Below are 10,126 nucleotides of genomic sequence, written 5' to 3' on the forward strand. Positions count from 1 at the left end.
CTACTCCCAGGCGAACACCCCTCCTCGGGCGGGGAAAGGTGCCGGTGCTGGATCAGCCTGGGCTCTCTTCCATCTCTTGTATTCTGTTGGCGATGCTTGCATCTATGGCTCCTGACTTCTTTCCTAGAATTTCGATCTCCAGAGTTGTCTCCCTTTGTGATTTCTTTATTGTTTCTACTTCCATTTTTAGATCCTGGATGGTTTTGTTCAATTCCTTTACCTCTTTGGTTGTGTTTACCTGTAAGTCTTTAAGGTTTGTGTGTGTGTGTGTGTGTGTGTTTCCTCTTTAAGGGCTTCTACCTGTTTAGCTATGTTCTCCTGTATTTCTTTAAGGGAGTTATTAATGTCCTTGTTGAAATTGTCTATCAGCATCATGAGATATGATTTTAAATCGGAATCTTGCTTTTCCGGTGTGTTGGGGTATCTAGGATGTGCTGTGGTGGGAATACTGGGTACTGATGATGTCACGTTGTCTTAGTTTCTGTTGGTGAGATTCTTGCATTTGTCTTTCGCCGTGGTAATCTCTGGTGTTAGATGTTCTTGCTGTCTCTGGCTGGAGCTTGTTCCTCCTGTGAGTCTGTAAGCCTGTGTCAGAACTCCTGGGAGACCAGCTCCCTCCTGGCAATACCACTACACAGAGGGCTGTGATCAGCCCCACCTCCTGGCTGCAGGTAGGACCCTGTCTCAGCTGTTCTGTTGCCTGTGCACTTCTGAGTGGATGTGCCTTAAAGTATCACCAGAGAGAAAATGTTGATCTCACCTGAGTCATGGGGTCAGACACTTCCTGGAGGCGAGCCCTCCTCTGGCAGAGAAGGTGCACAGTGGGCAGCGAATCACCCCAACCTCCTGGGTGCAGAAGTAGGCCCATAGGACCCTGTCCCAGAACATCTGCTGCTTCTGAGGCCTGTGCTCTCCTGAGTATTCAGGCTTTAGAGAGTCGCCAGAGAGAAAATAGTGATCCCCCCCGAATCCTGAGGTCAGAGCACTCCCTGGAGACAAGCTCTCCTCTGGCAGGGAAGATGCACAGAGGGCTGAGGATCAGCCCCACTTGGGTGCAGATGTAGGCCCATAGGACCCTGTCCCAGAACCTCTGCTGCATCTGAGGCCTGTGCTCTCCTGAGTGTACATGCCTTAGAGAGTCACAGGAGAGAAAATCCAATGTTTCATTTTCATGCAAACAAACTCACATCTGCCTTTCCCGATGGAGTCTCATCGTGTACATGGTGCCTATTGACATTGGGATGGCAGAGAAGGTTTAGACATGGGGCTTAAGTGTTCAGAGGGAGTCTAAGCATGCATAGGTACAATGAGAATGTAGAAACTCACCCCTGCCTTTTAGCTAAACTCAACTGAAGAGCGTGGAAGCTCAGGGCCAGGGAGACTTGGTAAGAAATGGATTGTGCACTAAGTCTATGGGAACAGAAAAGGCTTCCCTGGAGAAGTGACCGTCACATCAGAAACTCTGAATGCCTGCTGAGTCACCATGTGAGCACTCAGTACTTTACACATACACCTACGCATTCTCAAAGCAACCTCGAAGGGGGCACTGTTATTGTTCCCTTATCCAGATCACAACAGGCATTGGGGAACAGCATGTTATTAAGGACAGAACCAGTACAAGTAGAATGGTGTGAGTATGACAAGAATGCTAAGTTTCATGGTTGAAAAAATGGCAGCAGGTAAGAGCACTGGCTACTCCTCCAAAGGACCCAGTTTCAATACCCAGCAGCCTGCAACTGTCTGTAACTCCAAGTCCAGTAACATGGGATCCAACACCCTCAAACAGAAATGTGTCCTGGCAAAACGCCAGTGCATGGTGTGTGTGTGTGTGTGTGTGTGTGTGTGTGTGTGTGTGTGTGTGTGTGTATGTTATTATATTATTAAAGAAAAAGTTGGGCGTCATGGCACATGCCTTTAATCCTAGCACTTGTGAGGCAGAGGCAGGTGTATCACTGAGTTGAAACAAAACAAAACAAAACAAAAATGCTTAATTTCTTGGTTTTGACAACGGTTTTATGAAAATGTAAGAGGATGTCATTGTCTATAATAAATGTACCCAAAACTGCTGAGGGGTAAGGGAGAGTGACATCCTTAAAGTAATTTTCAAATATCTCAGGAAACAATAGCTGTGTGTGGTGTGTAGCTATGGACATGGAGACACTCACTGAGAGAGGAGGGAGGAAAAGAGGAGGGGGCGATTTTAAGTAAACATGGTAAAATGTTGTCAGCAGCTTTCCTGTGCTGGCTTGGACTGCCCTAACACAATTCCAAGGGCCTGCAGGTTGTATAAGAGACATATCTCCTGGGAAGTGCATGCTCTCTGCTGTGCCCTCAACAGAGCATCAGGGAGCTGTAGGTTCTCAAGGCAGGATGGATAAGGTGATGAGAGCAGCAGTTCTCAAATAAAAAGGAACATCTGTTAAGAATGTATGATTTCTCCCTTGGCATTGAACATTTATCATGAATTGATATTTAATCTTCACAATAGCCCTAGAGAGGTACTACCTCTCATATGGACTCCTGGTTCTAGCTAAGACCATCTGACAATGTTACTCCCTTGGCTGTAAGCCCTTGTCAGGAATCTCCATAGCTGAAGAGAGTGGCCTCATCTAATGTCATGGACAGAGCCAACTCAAGTGCAGGAACGGTCTGATGGGCTATACAGGCTCTGCCTCTTGCCAAAGTCAAACCAACTCTAAAATGCTCTCCCATTTTTATAGCTCCCTGTGAGGTGGCCTCAGCTCAACCTTTCTGACAGTTCCAAGTCTTCTTCAACGGCCCACCTGGGCTCTTTCCTTCCCTTGCAATGGTGGATGACAAGAAAGCTCTGGTAAATCTTTGACACATGAGCCCATCTCTGAGTGTTCTCCTTCAGCCACCAGACCAAGGTGCACATCTTCTAGTAGTGAGATTCATCAGTTACTTTGTGATAACAGGCCCAAACAGACCCACAACTGGCTTCTACTACTGACTGGATGCAATGTGAATGTGTTGGCCAGGGCTCACAGGCAGAAATAAATTCCTGCTGTGAAGTGTAAGAGAGTGGCAGTGTTAGAGACAGAGTAGGTGAGAGGGAATTTGGATTGGATAATGTCATCAGGGTAAAGTGCACATACACACAGGCACACTCACATGCATGCACAAGCATATACACACGTGTACACACATACGTGAATACTCATACTCTTTGTATTTTGCACTGTGTGGTCATTGGTTGGTCTTTGCCTGGGTTACTTCTAAGACTAGATTAATAGAGGTTTCTGTGTATCTGTGAGGGCATTTCAGAACAGCCAGGAGGGACAGAATTGGAATAGAATTGTCTTGAGTGTGGGGTCATCCATCAATATGTTGGCTGACTTGGTGCAAAAGAATTTGGAGAAAGGTACTGTCCGCGCCTGTATGAATCCCCTTTTCTTTATGCACCTGCCCTGCTGCCATCCTCTGCTGGCATCAGACCCCTGATTCTTCAGTCCATCGGTGTGGCTCAGCACCAGTGGTCCCCAGGTTGCCAGGTTGGGACTAATCAGCTATTCCAGTTTAGAGCCCAGTTCTCTGCCACTTCCCAATCCTGTCATGTATTCCAGAGCTTACAAATCCCTTTATATGATATATAAATGCATTCTATTGGCTCTTCTCCAGAGTGTGCTGTCTTATTCACCCTGTGCTGTCCTGTGCCACCGCAGGACTCCTCACTTGATCTTAGCCTAAGGACTAGGAGATGCCATCTCAGGGCTCTGGAGGCAAGAAGACTGTCTCCAAGTGCAGGACGTACAGAGATGAACAACTGTTCTTTATAGTCAGGGTGCCATAGCTGGATGCTGTCCTTGGGACTCTGGGTACTCAATTCTGCGTTCAGGTAATAGACATTTTATTAGGGGCTTAAGGGTGACTTATGCTCCTTTGGAAGCAGCCATGGAAGTGATGATGTATTCTATACTTTGAAAGCCAAAACTAATCAGGATGTTAACTTCTGGGAAGACCAGGCCTGGAGGGGTTTTGTGGGGAAAGCCACAGATTTAAACATCTTTTTGTGTTACTTTGACATTTCTGAAAGTTCTGACTTCTCTTTTTCCAATACAAATGAACAACAACAACAAAAATAAAAACAGTAAGAGAATTCCTGCCACATTCTCTTCCTTCTAGATTATTTCTCAATGTGCATGTCAAGTTTGCCTTGAACGTCCAGTCCCTCTGCCTCAAACTGTGGAACACTGAGATCTAAGGTGTGTGCCATCATACCCAGCTCTGTAATGTCATCGAATCTTGGGAGCACAAAGAGTACCCACTAATGATACATCTCAGGTTACTATCCAGTCCTTACTCTCTGCCACTTCTCCTTTCAACACAAACAATAAGAGGGTGGTAAATTATCTCAGGCTGTTTCTGGGTATGTTACGTTGGCAACACAAAGAACAAACACCTTTTCAGGACACCAAACGGCTCCTACAACCACACCAGATAGATACTCCAAGACCTGCTCTTTCCCCTAGCCTGTACTTTCAGTACTGCTTCCCAGAGCTCTGCATCATTGTATTTTGTAACCCTTCCCACTTCCTCTAGCTGTGCTCCTAATGAGATCTCTAAGGATGCTTTCTCTGGGGTCTGTTGTAATGGCAGTACATTCAGTGTTACTCTTTGCCTGCCTTGGACTTGATGTCACTCTGGGCACAATTCACAGCTCTCACCTTTGCTCTCAGTTGCCATCTTCTGTTTGTCGCTTTTCCAACTCAAATTGTGTTTTTTGTTTGTTTGTTTGTTTGTTGTTGTTTTTTAAGTTACAATACTAACTCTTCTGCCTAGGAATGCAGAGACGACAAGGAAGTGCTGTGCAGTGCTTGCGCTTACGCTCCACTCGGCCTACTTAAAGGACTACCCTTTCCGTTTCCTTTACTGCCTGAATGAAGCAGGTTTGTGGACCAGTGGCACCCAGGAATTGAGGTTTTTGAAACCCTGGAGGTCGCAGATGGCTCCTCCGCGGCAGTCATCATGCCACAAAATGAACATATTAGATTGCACCGCAAATGATATGGATATCGTTTGGACTACCATGAGAAAAAGAGAAAGAAAGAAGGTCTGGAGGCCCATGAACATTCAAAGAAGGAGAGAGAGAGAGAGAGAGAGAGAGACAGAGACAGAGACAGAGACAGAGAGACACAGAGAGAGACAGAGACAGAGACAGAGACAGAGAGACAGAGAGAGACAGGGAGAGACAGAGAGAGAGAAACATTTCCCTGAAGCTTAAGCTCTACCATAAACAGCGCCATGCCGAGAAAATACAGATGAAAAAGACGATGAAGATGCATGAGAAGAGAAACACCAAGCAGAAGGATGATGAGAGGACTCCACAGGGAGTAGTCCCCGCCTATCTGCTGGCCAGTGAGGGAGTTGAGAGCAAACGCACTTTCCACTATTAAGCGGAAATGAAAAGAAAAGGCAGGAAAATGGAAGGTCCCAAAATTCGTGTCCAAGGAGAAACAGAAGTATTGAAAGTTATTCGAACAGGAAAAAGAAAAAAGAAGGCACAGAACAGAATGGTAACTAAACTGCTTTGTTGGTGATGGCTTTACAAGAAAATGACCTAAATATGAAGGGTTTATTAGGCCAATGGGTCTCCGTTTCAAAAAAGCCCATGTCACACACCCTGAACTTTTGCCTGCCTATACTCAGTGTGAAAAAGAATCCATCATCCCCATTATATACAACCCTGGGTGTGATTACCAAAGGTATAGTAATTGAAGTGATGGTGAACGAGTTGGGCCTTGTGACACAAGGAGGCAAGTTTGTTTGGGGTATGGCCAAGTTACCAACAATATTGAAAATGACAGATGCTGGAAGGCTACACACTGTCAGGAAAACACCATTGCTGGGATCTTTCTGAACTACAAGCAGCTTACCCCATGTGCAGTCATCAAGAAGTATTTATTGGCTGGGCAGTGGTGGCTCACGCCTTTAATCCCAGCGCTTGGGAGGCAGAGGCAGGTGGATTTCTGAGTTCAAGGCCAGACTGGTCTACAGAGTGAGTTCCAGGACAGCCAGGGCTACACAAAGAAGAAGAAGAAGAAGAAGAAGAAGAAGAAGANAAGAAGAAGAAGAAGAAGAAGAAGAAGAAGAAGAAGAAGAAGAAGAAGAAGAAGAAGAAGAAGAAGAAGAAGAAGAAGAAGAAGAAGTAGAAGTAGTATTTATTGGGCTGGAGAGTAGTATTTATTGGTTAAGAGCACTGGCTGCTCTTCCAGAGATCCTGAGTTCAATTCCCAACAACCACATGGTGGCTCACAACCATCTGTTATGGGATCTTGTGCCCTCTTCTGATGTGGCTGAAGATAGCTACAATGTACTCACTCACATATGTTAAATAAATAAAATCTTTGAAACAAAGTAAGTATTTATTAAGTTGTAAAGAAAAGTAAAACACTACCCAATTTTACAATCAAAAACTTACAATACTAATAAAGTACACTTTAAAAAGGAATTGGAAGTAGACATAAGTACATTAAAAAAAAAAAAAAAAACGGCAAGCACCAATCCCTCTGCCCATTTGGAAGCTAGTTAGTGGAGATTAGGTATTCTGTATTATTTAAATTAGCACACAGGATTTACATACAATTGTAGCATTTTTTAACAAAGTGTGTGAGTGATCCTCCTTCCACCGCTTGCTACCTCTAATTCTCCCTTCTCTGGCCTTCCCTTTCTGTCTCTTTTCTTCATTTTCCATATCCCACATGCCCTTCGCCCACCCTTCATCCTTCCTCAGGACCTATTTTTCCTCCCTCATTTGATTTCCTATCTAGTTTTTTATGCTTTACTAATACACACATACACACACACACACACACACACACACTCTTTAGAGACTGGGATCCATATGTGAGAAAGGACATGAAGTTTTTGTCTTTCCAAGAATAGATCATTTCATTTAATATTACAATTTTCATGTCAATCCAGTTTATAGGTCTTATGATTTTATTTTTCTTTACCACTGAGTAAAGTACTATTTTGTACATGAACTAAATTTTTATTATCCATCCATCTGCTGGTGGATATTTGGGCCAGTTTCTTCTTCTTATCCCTAACAGTTGGGCAGTAATAAATGGGATGTACAAGTATCTCCCTGGCGGGGCATGCAGTTCTTAGGGTGCATACTTAGGAGTGGTTCAGCCAGCTCATATGTTAGGTCTACTTTTTATGTACATACCTGTTGTATGCATGTCTGTGCAGTACATGTATGCCTCTTGCCTGAAGCCAGAAGGGCATCAGACCCTGTGCTGACTAGTCTTATGTTAGCTTATGGCCAGTTGCAGCAGATAAGTCCAACATTTTGGAGATGCCAGTGCCATGGGATGACCACCAAGAACAGCAGCAGCAGTAGAGTAGCGTCGACTGGAACCTAGAAGACAAGCTGTGTGTGCTGCAGAGGACAGAGCTGGAGAGGTGACTCAAGCTCCTTGGTGGATCCCGGAAGATTGTGAATGAATCCGAGATAATTAGACGGTGAGTTATTTAGACTGTCGGAGTTTGGTTTTGCTTGGTTCAGATTGTGAATGTACTCTGGCTTTTCCCTCTTGGTTTTTACAGATGTGCACAGCTAATTGACTTTAAAGTTTTAAAGAGATTTACAATATTTTTTGAGAAATTAGATATTTTAAAGAAACTGAAATTTTACTGTGTTTGAGTTTGTAAAAGACTGTGGGACTTTAAAGTTATTTGTTTTTAATATGAGGTCTTGGGGATTGTTAAGAAAGGAAAGATTGTGGTTTAACAGCAATGTGTTTGTGTGTCAAGTTGAAAAGGGGGTCACTGGTGATGGCTAGTCTTATGTCAGCTTGACACATAAAGTAGAGGTATTCCTTAACCAAGAAAAAGGTCTCCATAAGATCCAGTTGTATCACATTTTCTTAGTTAATGATTGATGGGGGAGGGCCAGACCATTGTGGGTGGTGCCATCTTGGGCTGGTGGTCCTGAGTTCTATCAGAAAGCAGACTGAATGAGCCAGGGGTCAGCAGGCCAGCCGACAGCACTTCTCCATGGCCTCTGCATCAGCTCCTACCTCCAGGTTCCTGCCTCGTTAGAGTTCCTGTCCTGACTTCCTTTGATGACAAACATCCTTTGGTATGGAAGTATAAGCCAAATAAAGCATTTCCTCTTCAACTTGCTTCTTGGTCATGGTGTTTCATTGCAGCAATAGAAACCTTAGCTAAGACAGATTTCCCAGAACTGGAGTTACAGATGGTCGTGAGTTAACCTGTGAGTGCTGGGAATCAAACCTGGATCCTCTGCAAGAGCAACAAGTGACCTAATCCACTAAACTACCTTTCTAGCCCCTAATAGTTCCATTTTTAATTTTTAAAGAAACCTCCATGTTGACTTTCACAGTAACTCTGCTAGTTTGCAGTGCCCCTTTCCCCAAATTCTCTCCACTTTTGTTAGCAGATTTCTTGATAACAGCCTTTGACTAGGGTGAGCTGGTATCTCAAAGTAGTTTTATATTTTCATTTCCATGATGACTTGTTGGCCATTTTTATTTCTACATTTGAGGACTTCTGTGCATTTCATTAGGCTGTTTTTTAATTGGCAGCTTTGATTTCGATGTTTGATTTTTTTTTCTTTCTTTGTAAGTTCTACATATCAGCTTTCTGAAGTACAGCTGGTCTCTCCCATCCTGTGGTCTGTTTGTCTGTCTCCTGAGCTAATAGTTACCTTTTCATTTCATGAGGTCCCACATGCTGATTCTTGGGACTAGTCCCTGTGCTATTAGAGTTATGGTCAGAAAAGAGTTTATCTAAATATAGATCTTGAACTTCATTCCCTGCTTTTCTTTAGAAGTTTTAGATTTTATTTGGTGTGTGTATTTGGGTGTGTGTACCTGTGTGGGAGAGCCTGCAGAGATCAGAAGCGGGTATTGGATCCCCTGGAACTGGAGTTACAGGCAGTTGTCTGCTGACTGATAGTGGTACTAGGAACCAAACTGGGGTCTCAAGTAAGAGGAGCAGGTGCTCTTAACTGCTAAGCCATCTTTCTAACCCTGCCTGAATTTCCGGTTGTAAGGTAAGATTTTTTTAAAAACTTGATTTGAGTTGATATCAAAAATAGGCTTATTAGAAAATAAGGATCTAATTTCACTCATCTACAGATGGATCTTAGGGCCAGCACCACTTATTAAATAGGCTTATTTTCCATAGCAAGTTTTTTGACATTTTTGTTAAAAGTTGGTTGCTTTATAGTCTTGGTTTTCTCCTAGATCATCTGTTCTGACCTAGAGGTCCACCTATGTGCATTTAGGTCAGCGCCATGCTGTCTCTGTCACTGCAGCTCTGTAGTGTGGTTTGCCGTCAGGTACCTCAGGATCACAACTCTTTACATTGTGTTCTTTCTCCTTAGAAATGCTTCGGCCTTTTGTAATCTCCGTGGTTCCTTATGAGTCCTTGGATTCTTATTTTTCCCTCCTAGGCCTGCGAAGAAGAGTGACCTCGGAGGGAATTGCTCTCAGTGTGGAGTTTGCTTTGGTAATCAGGCCTTCCTTGTGTACTAACTCTACCAGTCCTGGAGCATGGAAGGCCTTTCAATAACTTAGTGTTTGCTTTGACTTCCTTTTTAATATTCTGAATTTTCAATGTATAGATCTTTCACTATCTTAGTTAGATCTGTTCCTAATATTCGAATGTATTATAAGTGATATATTTTTCATAATTTTTATATCCAATCAATTGTTGGTATGTATAAACCTTACTTTTTTAAAAATGCTGATTTTGTAGCCTGTAACTTTACTGAGTTTATTAGATCTAAAAGTTTTCTAGCATATTCTAGAGCATCTTTTCAGTGTAGAACCATGTCCTCTGCATGTAAGCATAGCTTGATTTCTTCTTTTCCTACTTTATCCCCTCTTATATCTTTTTCTGGTCTTATTATAATACCCAAGATTCCAAGCATCATACTGAATAAAAAAGTGAGAGTGGGCATCTTTACTGTAGAGGAAATGTTGCCAGCCTGTCTTCATTTACAATTATGTTGGCTACAGGTGTGCTATAGATAAAATTTGTCAACCTGAGGACCCATTTGTAATGTCTTTTTTTTTTTTTTTTTTTTTTTTTTTCATTTTTTTTTTTTTTTTTTTTTTTTTTTTGGTTTTTC

At 43.0% G+C, this 10,126-nt stretch overlaps 1 pseudogene; it reads right to left on the reverse strand.

Moving 5' to 3' along the window:
* LOC110325706 overlaps window positions 1-5,264 on the reverse strand; it is a 193,698-nt pseudogene extending 188,434 nt beyond the window's left edge.
* Between the last annotated feature and the right edge of the window lie 4,862 nt (window positions 5,265-10,126).

This window comes from Mus pahari, chromosome 8 (assembly GCF_900095145.1).
Source record: "Mus pahari chromosome 8, PAHARI_EIJ_v1.1, whole genome shotgun sequence".
Classification (NCBI taxonomy): Eukaryota; Metazoa; Chordata; class Mammalia; order Rodentia; family Muridae; genus Mus; species Mus pahari.